At 42.2% G+C, this 13,238-nt stretch overlaps 1 protein-coding gene and 1 pseudogene across 2 annotated transcripts in view; one reads left to right on the top strand and one right to left on the bottom strand.

Moving 5' to 3' along the window:
• Window positions 1-13,238, top strand: part of asic4a (acid sensing ion channel subunit family member 4a) — a 129,021-nt gene that overhangs the window by 26,798 nt on the left and 88,985 nt on the right. The gene's annotated exons all lie outside the window — the stretch shown is intronic.
• LOC148160891 (uncharacterized) overlaps window positions 1-13,238 on the bottom strand; it is a 165,837-nt pseudogene that overhangs the window by 151,160 nt on the left and 1,439 nt on the right. The window contains exon 2 of the transcript XR_015764106.1: window positions 6,468-7,357. The product of XR_015764106.1 is annotated as an uncharacterized LOC148160891 (transcript). The remainder of the gene's footprint in view (window positions 1-6,467; window positions 7,358-13,238) is intronic.

Below are 13,238 nucleotides of genomic sequence, written 5' to 3'. Positions count from 1 at the left end.
GTGGCATTTTGTTTTTTGATGGTTCTCTAAGCAGTTAGCTGTCAGTTTGGATTTGCTCAAAAAAGCTCACTGCTTGATTTCTTGTGAGAAATAAAAAGCCTGCCTACCTGCTGACAGGTTAGAAAGCTCTTTCTTCAAGCACACAGTGAGCAGTCTATTAAAGATTTCTGAAGCTGATACAAAAGGCCAGATGTGACAAAGAAACAAGCACTAAAAAAATGGAGCACTCGTGTTTGCTCTTCTGGGTGCACAACTGAATGAGCTGATAAAATGTTCTACTTAGGAAATTTGTTTAATTTATTTAACCTTATACTGGAAAGATAAAGAGAACAAAGCCTGAACTGTCGGCACTGCCAAACTTAGATTTAGTTTTCCAGAAAGGGAAACACTTCTAAGTGGATGTGAACAACACAGACACTTCCTGTCTTCTTGTAAGACTCGTTTCGGTTCTGCCAATGATTCCCTTTGTGTTCTGGTCAGTGCAACATTTTCTGAAACCACACGACTCTTAACATGAATAGACAAAAACTTTTTCACTTGAGTTTTTGTGGCTTGTCGCCCTAAATAGTGACCTGCAAAGAATAATAAAACAGTGACATTTTAGTGAGTTTTTGCTACATGTGGCTTTACTCATCTCCGGTGTTGGGTCAGCCTAGAGCCCTTAAAAGAAATAGTTTGTCGTAGGCGTCACAAATGCCAGATGCAACTCTCAGGAATAATGAGGAACACACAAAGCCTGCAACCATGACATAAAAACAGTAGTTTGTACCTTTCTTTTCCCCTTCAAACATCCTTGTTTGTAGTAGAATACATCCATGTGTATGCACATGGATGTGCATACACATCCATGTGTATGCACGGAGATATTTGTTCATATTTCCTGGGCTGCTGCAACTTTCTGATGCCCTCATTTATAACAATCCCTTAAAATCTAAAGTTTTATTCGATTCCTAATTTAGATAATTTCAAGTTGCTGTTCCTATCTTGCCATATGTGTATTATATATATCAGGGAAGTTAGAATGTATGGAAGTTAATAGGACTTTGGAGTATGCGTGTCATTTTAGATGCATTATAGGTTTGAATAGTGCTTTCTTATTGGGATTAATGGTTTAGTCATCAGTGTATCATGTTACTGTTGGCTCAAGTCTTATTTTTTCCACATTTAAGTATTGACTGACCATCTGGAACGGTCAGATTTTATTATTATTATTATTATTATTATTATTACTCGGGATGAGTGAATCCTTATCTGAGATTGAATAATCCTACAGTTGGGTCATTTCTGATATTTGAGTAAATTCAAGTGAATGCTGACAATGCTGAAAACCTGACTGGGCTGGTAATTGTATGCAATGGTGCTAAATGCATAACAAGGTGAAGCCTCAGTGTTACACACCCAGGGCACATACGCAAAGCTGCGATGGAGGTAATATCATTTTTTATTTTAAAACTTTTTTAGCAAAAGTAACAACAGTTTTCCTCCACAGCATTTCGTGTGCAGAGCAGCCCCTATCTGCATTCTGCAAAGGTCCTTTTTGTGTGTGTGTGTGTGTGTGCGTGTGTGTGTGTGTGTGTGTGTGCGTGCGTGCGTGCGTGCGTGTGTGTGTGTGCTGTGATCCAAAAGTTTCTGCCACAACTTCTACTTCCAAGATGGATGGAGGGGAACAGAGATCCTGTTATGTGAGTCCAATTGAAACACTAAGACACCAACTTTATTAACAGACCAGTGTGTTTTGGCTTGTGGCCTTCAAAATGTGTGACATGAGTTGAATTTGGAGCCACTCATTGGTCTGCTCTATCCACGCTACACTTTGAAAAGAATCATGGTGGACATTAGTGCTGAATTTGCTAGATTGTGAAAGATTTTATTGGTTATCTTTTTTAAAGGTGCCCTATTGTGCTTCCTTGAACAGGTTAGGATAGTTCTATGGGGTTATATAAAACACGTTCACAAAATCTTTCTTGGGTAATGAGATTCTAGTCTGCTCAGTTTTGCTTTTCAGAATGAGCTGTTTTGGAGCCTTGAGTCACTTTAAGTCCAAATAAGTTGCTGCTGGCTACACCCTCCAACTCAATATTTACACTCGCATGTGAAAATTGCTGAAAACAAATGTGCAATTATGCAACTTTACATTTTTGAAAAGCAAACCTAAAGCCTCAGGCACAACCAACAAGAATACACACCGTAGTTTCTGGATAGTAAATCAACAACAGCAACAAAACATTGCTGGAATTCCACTTTGGTTGCTAGGTAACAGGGTGGGCCTTTATAAGGGTTGCTAGGAGACGGGCAGTGCCTGCTGATTTGTTACTTTACATTCCAGAGGTTTTTGAAACAGGTCATTTTCCAGACACCAAAAAACATATTTATAAGTTATTGCCAAATAAAGACTCGGTGATTTGTTGAAGCACAAAAACATGCAAAATGTGAATTTTGCCCTTTTATTTTTGGGAGTAGTTCAAGTTTAAAGTTCGGACATTAAAAGTTTAAATAATTTTACTAAAAGGGCAAAGTGATGCATCAGCATCAGACACTATCATGAGTAGTAACCAAAAAAATACAAGTTCAGACACATTTTCTGCAGCTAGAAGCTCAATTAACTGTTAAATGCTGACCTTCCCCTGTGTAATTAACAGGTTGTTTTTCCTTTGGAGCTCCACTTGGGACTGAAATCAGGCCTAACTGTGTTTTACTTTCATATCATTCTGATCATATTTGACATTTGTAACATGCTGAATATTCAGGTGTTTATTTTTGAATTCATGCATAATAAAAGCTTCACTTTATTTATTTTTTATCATATTGGAGTTGGCACTTCATACCTATAGGCTATATCACGCTTTAATATCTTAAGTCAATATTTTGGTATACGTTTACACTTATTTGTGGCATCAAGTACGTACCTCATTTCGCCTGGTACTTTGCAAAGTACAACAGAACAAAGCCTAAGTTTTAAAATCACAGTTCTATAAATTTCTAAACTTAACAGTAACATGCACAACAGGAACTGACTGCTGCAGCTTTGGCGATAGAAGCAGTTCCCAGCTCATATCTATTGAGAGTTAAAACCCACTCTCACCTTGTGTAGGTGCATTTTAGTGAAACTATTGGCAGGGTTTCAAGCAGGAGTCATCTACATTTCTGTTTTTATTTTCTTTCTGTACAACCTTTTCCTTGAAAATGCGAGAGAACAAACGTTGCCTTGTAGAGACTGACCAACATCAGACCTGTCGTCCTTGCTTCGCACACGTAACTATCCCACTAAGGGCAGATTAATAGATTATGTATATAATACGATGAATGATGAAGCTTTCGTTTTGTTTATGTCATCAGCACCAGTAAGAACACAGTTTACAGAGATATATACTTATTGCCATAATTGAAAAAGGAAAAGACGAAGCATGGGCTCTGATGAAAAACGGGTGGGATGCTCTATCACCCACTCCAGAGCCCAGACGTGTAATTCCTTTTTTAAATTCACAGGCACAGAGGAACATTATCAGACAGAACCGAGACAAAAAAAAAGGGTCCGGTGGGTGAACACCACTGGAAAAAAACAGACATCTAAATGTTACTGCTTTGTGTAGGCTGAATAATGGAAAGCTACTAAGACCCCTTGTTTTTCCTTTGACGTTCCCTCAGAGTGTGTCTGAAGGCAAGCAGTGACAAACAGAGAAGAGAGGATTGAGTTGTTGCTTAACAGACAGTGTTAATTTCAGCAGATTACAGTTGTCAGGGTTGCGAATGGCTATAATTGCGTTTTTCAATTTACAAAAGATAAAACACAAACAAAGGATTTTTCACTTCCTGATTTTGGTAAAAAAATGATCAACTCACATGTTTGTTTTCTTTTTTTTCTCATTTGATAAGTGCTGCTCTGTGACAGCAAAATGTTAGTGTTGCTTTGCACGTAGAAAAACAAAAAGGGTTTTCCTTTGGTGCTGCTTTTGATGTGCAAAAACTATCGGCTCCTCTTGAACTTTTTCACATTTTTCAGGTTGCACAGAGTGCTGTGTGGTTGTGGTGCTCAAGGAAAATTATACATTATGTAGTTTTTTTATTTAAAAATTATATTTTCACTCGTATCAGTAATTTGTAAAACTACACTGCGCTGAAATTAAATGTCTTTTAGACTAAATTTGTAAATCTACTGACTGAAACGTTCACTCATTCTTCTTTCCTAATAACTGAAAAGTGTCTATTTTCAAGTTTCAATTTGCAGTTTGAATCTTTACTGGTTATTTTTTCAAAATTATCCTGTATTTAACTTCAACAATCTTCCCATCCACTCTGACCAATTTCTCCCAAAAAAAGATTTATTTTGTGTACGCTGTGTATGTTTTACAAACAACACATTTCATTTAAAGTCATGGGATCATTTGGAGTTTTAAAAAATACTGTTGGCCTTTATTACTTTAAACTTCACTCTTTTAAAATGATCACGTTTTGGGACCAATATGAAGAATTTCAAACTAGCCCTCCATCAGTATGTACCTCTATACGTGTAGGCCTGCCTAATAACATCTTGTAATTTGCATAAGTAATTTTTTTTCTTTCTTTCCACCAAAACAAACTCCAGCCTAGAGCTCCTAATTCTTCTAAATCCGGCCCTGCATACAATCTTAATAAAATCCACTGAACTCTGTGGTTTTAACTTAAAAAATTGTTGAGGTGATATGAATATTTTGTAAGGCACTGTATCACGGTGAGATATTGCTGAAATAATTTCAGAGCTGCTAACTCCTCCCGTGACATATTGACAGGAGATTCTGGGAGCCGCTCCTCCAGCCGGGTGCCCAAGCTGGAAAAGTTAAGACCATTTGATCATCCCCTCTCAGACATCAATAGAGGTGATTTACTCACTGTATTTTATCTTATATTTCCATCGAGCCGGCGCTCCGTCTGGGCTTGACGTGTGGATCCTGGATTTGCCCTCCGTATTCTGTCAACCAGATTACAGCGGGTTCATCAGCCCGCTCGCCGCCCACCACTCATCCGAAGCCTTTTGAGGGGCCTCGGGGACACGGCCTTATGCTGATGATTCTGAGATGGTGCTTGAGGTTTAATCCCTGCACTGTGAGAAATGAGGTTCTCCCGCTCTCCCTCTTGCTCCTGCAACTTTGATCAAGCCCTAATGTGATTAGGCAGTGACCCTGACGTGACTGGCTCAGGAAGTTGTAAAGGCAGCTCGGCGAAGGGGGAAGCTGCGAGATCGTCTGATCTGACCAGTAAACCTGGAGAAGAAAGGAATTATTCTGAAGGTGTCTTGTCTCGCTGCTCTGCCTTGTGGGTAATAAAGGTTTCATGTATTCGCTTTACCCTGGCAAAAATTGCGATCTATAATGACCTGACATTTCTTTTTTTATATATATTTAAACTAGCCAAGAGGCTCATGATTTGAATGTTAACCAGGACTTTACGAGATGTAAGGTGGCGTCCACTGGGAGCAAACTTCGTTTGAATTCTGCTGGATCTAAGCGCCTTTCAGATGAGTCCTCATGGTGAATTAATGTAAATCTTCCACTGCCCGTGCTACAGAGAAAAAAAAAAATCCACGTCCTGCAACTGCAGTTTGGCTGTGAAAATAACGCACACATCAGTAATTCACAGAAATGAGCCTGCGCCGTGCCCACCCTCACACATATCGGCTGTCGACAATCATAGACTGAGCCTGTCTTTTAGTGTCATGTATGGGTCTGCCCCCGTATGCTCAGAGCATTATTCTTTTACTTTAGCATGCCTCTGATGTGTGAGCGCCTTCATCTCCACAAGCTAAATATGTCAAATCTACATAAATTAACTACTAACTAAATGTCAGGATCCGTGTTTTTGTGTGTTTATTTTTGAGTTTTCTGTGTTCAGTCCTGTTTCCCTGTGAGTCTCTGTCCTGTCCTCCCCGTTGATTGCTCCCCAGATGTGTCTCATTCCCTTAATTACCCCGTGTGTATTTAAACCCTCCTGTTGTCTGTGTTCCTTGTCGGATCCTCGTCGTATGTGTCGTAGTCAGTGTCTAAGTCACGTCTTGTGTTCGTTCCAGTAGAACTGTGAAGTCCTGGAAAGCGTTAGCTCTAGTTTCAGTCCGGTGTTTCAGTTGCTACCGGTATTTGGCTGTGTGCCTGTTTTTCTGCCGTGCTGCCTGTTTTGGACTGTGAGCATCATCATTAAATTCTTCATCTTCACTACATCCTGGGTCTACCTGCGTCATCTCCTCACCACCAACACCCCCACCATACGACAGAAGGACCCGACCACAACCGGTGAGGATCGCAGAACATCATGGGCCCAGAGAACTGGAGTGATTATAAGGATGCGGACTATCTCAACCTCCTCAACCAATACAAAGGTCATCCCACTTTGTTTGATTTAGTATTGGGACTTTATGAGATTTACCTGGAGCAGCTTCCAAAGTCCCCCGAGTTTCCAGAGTCCGCTCCAGCCACCTCCGTCCGCCCGTCTCCAGCCACCTCCGTCCGCCCGTCTCCAGCCGCCTCCGTCCGCCCGTCTCCAGCCGCCTCCGTCCGCTCGTCTCCAGCCGCCTCCGTCCGCCCGTCTCCAGCCGCCTCCGTCCGCCCGTCTCCAGCCGCCTCCGTCCGCCCTGCGCCGCCTGAGGTCCCGGCCCCTGGGCTCCGACGTCACCACCGCCCTGCGCCGCCGGAGATCCCGGCCCCTGGGCGTCGGTCTCCCCCGCCTCCGGTCCCCGCGCCGAGGCGGCGTCGGTCGCCTCCGCCTCCGGTCCCCGCGCCGAGGCGGCCCCCGCCTCCGGTCCCCGCGCCGAGGCGGCGTCGGTCTTCCCCGCTCCTGGAGCACCCCGAGCTTCCCGAGTTCCTTGTGGCTCCGCCCCCCGAGTTTGCGGACGAGCCCGAGCTCCCCGAGCCCGCTGCCGGAGCGCAGTTTTTCCCCGAGCCAGAGCTCCCCGAGCCTGCTGCTGGAGCGCAGCCTTCCCCCGAGCCAGAGCTCCCCGAGCCTGCTGCCGGAGCGCAGCCTTCCCCCGAGCCAGAGCTCCCCGAGCCTGCTGCCGGAGCGCAGCCTTCCCCCGAGCCAGAGCTCCCCGAGCCTGCTGCCGGAGCGCAGCCTTCCCCCGAGCCAGAGCTCCCCGAGCCTGCTGCCGGAGCGCAGCCTTCCCCCGAGTTTCCAGAGTCTGCTCCGCCCGAGTTTCCAGAGTCTGCTCCGCCCGAGTTTCCAGAGTCTGCTCCGCCCGAGTTTCCAGAGTCTGCTCCGCCCGAGTTTCCAGAGTCTGCTCCGCCCGAGTTTCCAGAGTCTGCTCCGCCCGAGTTTCCAGAGTCTGCTCCGCCCGAGTTTCCAGAGTCTGCTCCGCCCGAGTTTCCAGAGTCTGCTCCGCCCGAGTTTCCAGAGTCTGCTCCGCCCGAGTTTCCAGAGTCTGCTCCGCCCGAGTTTCCAGAGTCTGCTCCCGGCCCACCAGAGCCTCCGAGGGTCCGCTCCCTGCGCCGACGACGCCCGCTGGACCCGTCTCCTCGCTTCCTGCGCCGGCGGAAGAGACCGCCGGACCCGTCTCCTCGCTTCCTGCGCCGGCGGAAGAGACCGCCGGACCCGTCTCCTCGCTTCCTGCGCCGGCGGAAGAGACCGCCGGACCCGTCTCCTCGCTTCCTGCGCCGGCGGAAGAGACCGCCGGACCCGTCTCCTCGCTTCCTGCGCCGGCGGAAGAGACCGCCGGACCCGTCTCCTCGCTTCCTGCGCCGGCAACGTCCGCCGGATTAGCCTCCTGGTTCTCCGCCCACTCTGATGGGTAGTTTTTTGTTTCTGAACTCTGGCCCCTTCCGTCGCCCCTCCGCCCACCCCGTTGGGTTGTTTTTTGTTGGACTCTTGCCCTCCTTCCGTCGCCCCTCCGCCCACCCTGTTGGGTTGTTTTGTGTTTTTGGACTTTTCTGTTTTTTGTGGGCGTCTGGTATCCGCCCTTGAGGGAGGGGTACTGTCAGGATCCGTGTTTTTGTGTGTTTATTTTTGAGTTTTCTGTGTTCAGTCCTGTTTCCCTGTGAGTCTCTGTCCTGTCCTCCCCGTTGATTGCTCCCCAGATGTGTCTCATTCCCTTAATTACCCCGTGTGTATTTAAACCCTCCTGTTGTCTGTGTTCCTTGTCGGATCCTCGTCGTATGTGTCGTAGTCAGTGTCTAAGTCACGTCTTGTGTTCGTTCCAGTAGAACTGTGAAGTCCTGGAAAGCGTTAGCTCTAGTTTCAGTCCGGTGTTTCAGTTGCTACCGGTATTTGGCTGTGTGCCTGTTTTTCTGCCGTGCTGCCTGTTTTGGACTGTGAGCATCATCATTAAATTCTTCATCTTCACTACATCCTGGGTCTACCTGCGTCATCTCCTCACCACCAACACCCCCACCATACGACACTAAAATGCACTTTGTCAGAAACTCGTGAAGATTAGAGAAGAGGGAAGAACTGCTAGATTATTTACTTTACACTGTTTTATTCGTAATACTACCATATTCAACAGCAATGTTAGTAAACATGTGCTTTGCAGAAGCTTTATTCATATTTTCAACACAAACTTAAAGGGGGATATTATTTAAAATCTGCTTTGTTTTATCTTTACATCATGTTATAACCCTTCATTACTAACATACATGGAGTGCTGCTTTGATTCTTTCATGCAGTCATTCGGGTTGCTGCCTATTTCCACACAGCTCTTCCTTCAAGCTGCCGTCTCCATCTCCTCCAGACTAGCGGCAGCAGCAGTTAGCAGACACCTGATAGAAATGCTCATCTGCTGAGCTCATCATATGAACTAGTTCTCAGTCCAACTCTCCTCGGAACAATACGAAAGGCTTAATGGAGGAGCGGTGTTGTGATGACGTGCTGAAGGGTCGTTAAGAACAGGAGCTTCTTAAAGAGACAGAGGCCCAATTTTAAGGCGATGCATTTCTTTTGAGACATATACAGCGTCCTTATAACGACTGAAAGGTGGCATAGTTACTTGATTGTGCAATAAAATAACAATATATTCCTGGGAAATACATAATACTGCTCCTTTCAATGTGTTTTATTAAAGTTTTTTGCAATAGATCAGCAAAAAGTAGAGCATAAGTTTAAATTGTGGAATCAAATCACTTTCAGAGAAACTTTCTACACCTAAAAACATGAAGTCTGGTGGGGCTTTTTTGAACTCATTTTACTCTGATACCCCTACCTCCACAGTAATGTATGCATGTGTGAAAATTACAACTATTAGTCTATAAACATATGAAGACACGGTTGAAAGAAAGGCATAAGACGTCCTGTTAACTGTTTGCCACAAGCAACATGAGACATTTTGGTCAAATGGGACAAAAACTGAACTTTTTGGTGGAACATGGTGGTGGCAACATCATGCTGTGGAGAAGCTGGAGTTAATTAATGGGGAAATAGAAGAAGCTAATCCTATAAGAAAACCTGTAAGTAAAGATGTCGGATGGGGTTGGAGGTTCTCTTTTACAGCAGCTCAGCGCTAACCACAGTGAATTCGATCAAACTTATTCATGTGTGGATTTGGCCAAGTCAAAGTCCAAATCTGTGGCAAGATCTGAAAATATAGTTTTAGATATTTTCCTCATCCAGTCTGAGTCTTCGCTGTTTGGAAAAGACGACTGGATTAAAACATTTTGTTTCTGCAAAGCTGGTGGAGATGCAAGAGTTGCAGCTGTAACTGCAGGGGAAATGTTTCTGAATTAAACTGGCTTGTAAAACAGCTTTAAGGCAACATATCCTTTTATTTCTAGTGGCATATCACACAAAGCTCCAGTACAATACATTAAAGTTAGAGATTTTAAAACGTAACAAAGTTCAAGGTTGCGATGCTTGAGAAGCAGAATATCTGATTTTCATGTCCAGATTAAGACTTCACACCACAATAATGTTACATAAAAATACTTTCAGGCTGATTTTACTGATTTTAATCTGGACAAACCTTAATTATTTATACTGTCTAAGAAACAGCCAGACTTTCTAGGAATATTTTTGATCAATGCTTTGTAGGTCTCTAAATGTTTTGAGGGTTTTTAAGATTTTGCTTTTATATGTATAGCCATGACTATGCATTATTTAATGGAGTATATTAACTAAATATGGAAAAATATGTATGTAGGATAAGGGAAAAAATCTGATATAGCACTTGAACATCTTTATTTAGCTTGATTGGAACAAATTGTACCTTTGTGACAGGATGTTGGTTACAAAGTGGCAAAAGATCTCTCTTATATGTAAGCAATGCTGGAAAACGTCCCAAAATCAACAAAAGAATAAATGTTCAAAGCACTCTTGAAAGCATTAAGAAATACTGCTCAATTGTAAATAGTAAAAGGAAAGTCTGTCCTCTTAGACGTATAAAAAAGACCTGCACTAAGGTCTACAATGCTCTTAACGAGCTTGCTCACATTTAAGAAAATACTCTTCAAAAGCACTGCTTTTCTAAGTGGTATTTCAGAGAGCTGTCTGCAGTTTTGCCAACAGTACGCTGTGTTTTCCGTCTTTGCTTTGGCAGCTTAAAAGAGACAATGTCAAAGAAGAGACGGAAAATGAAAGATGTCCTGTACAATTGGCAGTGAGATGGAAAAAGATGCAGCACCACAAGGGATGCTTGGCTATTAGACCAGAATGGCGGAGCTGGAGTAGAATTGAAATGGGCTGATTTAAGGACACAATTGTTCTTTGAAACACACACACACACACACCAGAAAAAATAGAAATCACTCACACTGATGAATGCATACAATGTTTAGATTTAAAGAAATCTCGACTCTGACTCAGCATTCACCTTACTGGACACAGACTAGACTAAAAGTAAAACCAGTGACAAACATAAGAAAAATCAATTCTTTTTATACCAAACTGCAACGAACAGAAACCAGCTTGGTGATTAGAATAAGACCGGCGGGTCGTTTACACTGACAGATTTACTGCACATGGTTTCAAACTCCAGACCTTTACAGACTCAGATTATTGAGTCAATGTTTATGACAATGAATGTATACCAGATGGATAGATATTTTACATTTTCAAAACTTATCTATAATCTTGTTCAGAATATTACCGAAAAGCTCACAAAGTAAAATACATTAAATAAATTAATTAAACACAGATTGATGTTGTGAAGCCTTTGTTTCTGTTATTAAGTTACAACTAATCAAAACATTTAAGAATTAAATATTACAGGCACATTCAAAGAAATCAATATATTTTGGACAAATAAAGAAAAAAATATTTTAACGCAGAAATGTGGACTGAATGGAAAATGTGTTAAAGGTTATTTTCAAACATATTTCCTAATCTAACATAGCCTAAATAAAAAGTATTAATATATTAAATATGACCATAGATCTGGACTACCTGACCACGATTCCACAATACTTTGTAAACAGTGTAAGAGCCCTTTCACTATTATTGTCTTTAAAAAGCTAAATATCATAAAAGGTTCAAATAAGATACCAACTGAAGTAAAAAAAAACTCAGTTTGAGAGAAAAAAACTTTATAAACTCCTGACATATCATGGCTTGGTAGAATCCAGGAAACCAAACAGAACCGTTGGAAATGCAGACAAAACAGTATAATGAGTCTGGCTTTGTGTGGGATGAATGACTCAGATTATTGCAGAGTTAGATAAGATATGCAAAAAAAAAGAGAAAACTTTTTGTGAATGAAACTGAGCAAAACATGCACCTCATGTAACTATCCCAGTTTGAATGATTTATTCAGTAAGTCAAACGGCTCCTACACTAAATTAAAATGATCTAATGAATAAATCGAGTTTGATTACTAGTTAAATCTGATCTCCTTGAGACAGGAGACGCTTAGCAGCTGGTAAAAATGGTCCAAAACCACAAACAGGTTTTGGTTTCTCACCTATAGAGTACAGCAGCAGTGTAGCGTCCGTCACACCCACAAGTGCAAAAAGAACGAGAAAAGAAATTAAGAAAAAACACAACAAAATGTCTCAGGCATCTCTTGACTCAGGCAGGAAGCTGTGGGTTCACAGTAAAAGGCCACCATTTACGTTCAGCAGTGACAAAACCTCCAGTTTATAGCATCTCAGGGAACCAGAAAACACCCAAATTAATCAATATGGAGCAATATTTGGGGAAGATCCACAACAGGAAGGTCTAAAAATGTTTAGTAAGTGTGCAAAAGTGAGAGGTTTCAGTAGATAGGTTTAACTTTTGTTTTGACTTTAAAACCTAAATAATTTAAATGAGAATTAAGTGGTGCAAATGGGAATCAGAGCCAGAGTAAATTGGAATGCAAGGTTTTTAGACAAAAGCATTTTTAACTGTGATATTTGATCATTTTTACAACACTTACAACACTCATAAAACATAAAAATAAATCAGTAACTAACAGGAAGATGCAACAGATGGAAAAATTTGACCAAAATACTGAAATTCTGGACATAATTAAGACTATTCAATCACAAAACTGAGATGATATTTTGATGTTGGCTAATATTCAAAAAATCTGTGAACATAATTTGCAACAGGTGAGAGTTTATAACCCAGATACAATATAATAAAGTTTTTTACTCACAAATTTCTCAACACATTCTGCTCTACAATTACTCCTTATCAATCAAAACATCATTAACAATATTACGCCTGGGTCACTTTGGTGCCAGGCCACCTTAAATGTCACACATGAGATCTTTACTCAGCTTGTAAAGCCTAATAAAGTTTCCATTAAACAGCCAACTGCTGTCACTGACAGGTAATTGCGACATAAGAGGCATTTACATTTTTGTACCCATTTGTTGTGTAAATAAAGTTGCTGTTCTTGAGGTTACACTCTTGCATCCATGGCCAGGTACTGAGCAAACATTTCCTCCAAATCCCCTCTTCCACCTTTACAAACCTTGAAGAATGTGTGCTTGCTCCATTAGGTCTCAACACGCAAAACCGCAGCACTTATTTTGCACCGGCAGTCCAAAGACACTCACTGCCTCACTGCACCCCGAGTCCCTCAGCATTCAGCGGCGTCATCTGAGGCTACGTGGGGCCAGACAGGAACATAAACTAAAAGAGATGCCTGCGCGGTGGCCTTGATAGATCAAGCAATAAATACACCATTTGAGCAATTTATCTGCCTCGCCCATCGGCTTAAGATTGTCTTTTTTTCCCCTGCTCAGTAAATTTAGGGTCATATATTTGGTCAATTAGAATGACTTATCTCAAGTGTTGGTGCTTGTGGTTCTGTCACTTTTGCAGCCAGCTTCTTGGATTTCATTTTTGTTTTTCGCTTAAACACACTG

This window comes from Poecilia mexicana, unplaced genomic scaffold (assembly GCF_051168715.1).
Source record: "Poecilia mexicana isolate PSO_F unplaced genomic scaffold, ASM5116871v1 scaffold_2, whole genome shotgun sequence".
In the NCBI taxonomy this organism is placed as follows: Eukaryota; Metazoa; Chordata; class Actinopteri; order Cyprinodontiformes; family Poeciliidae; genus Poecilia; species Poecilia mexicana.
This window is presented reverse-complemented; position numbering and strand designations above follow the sequence as displayed.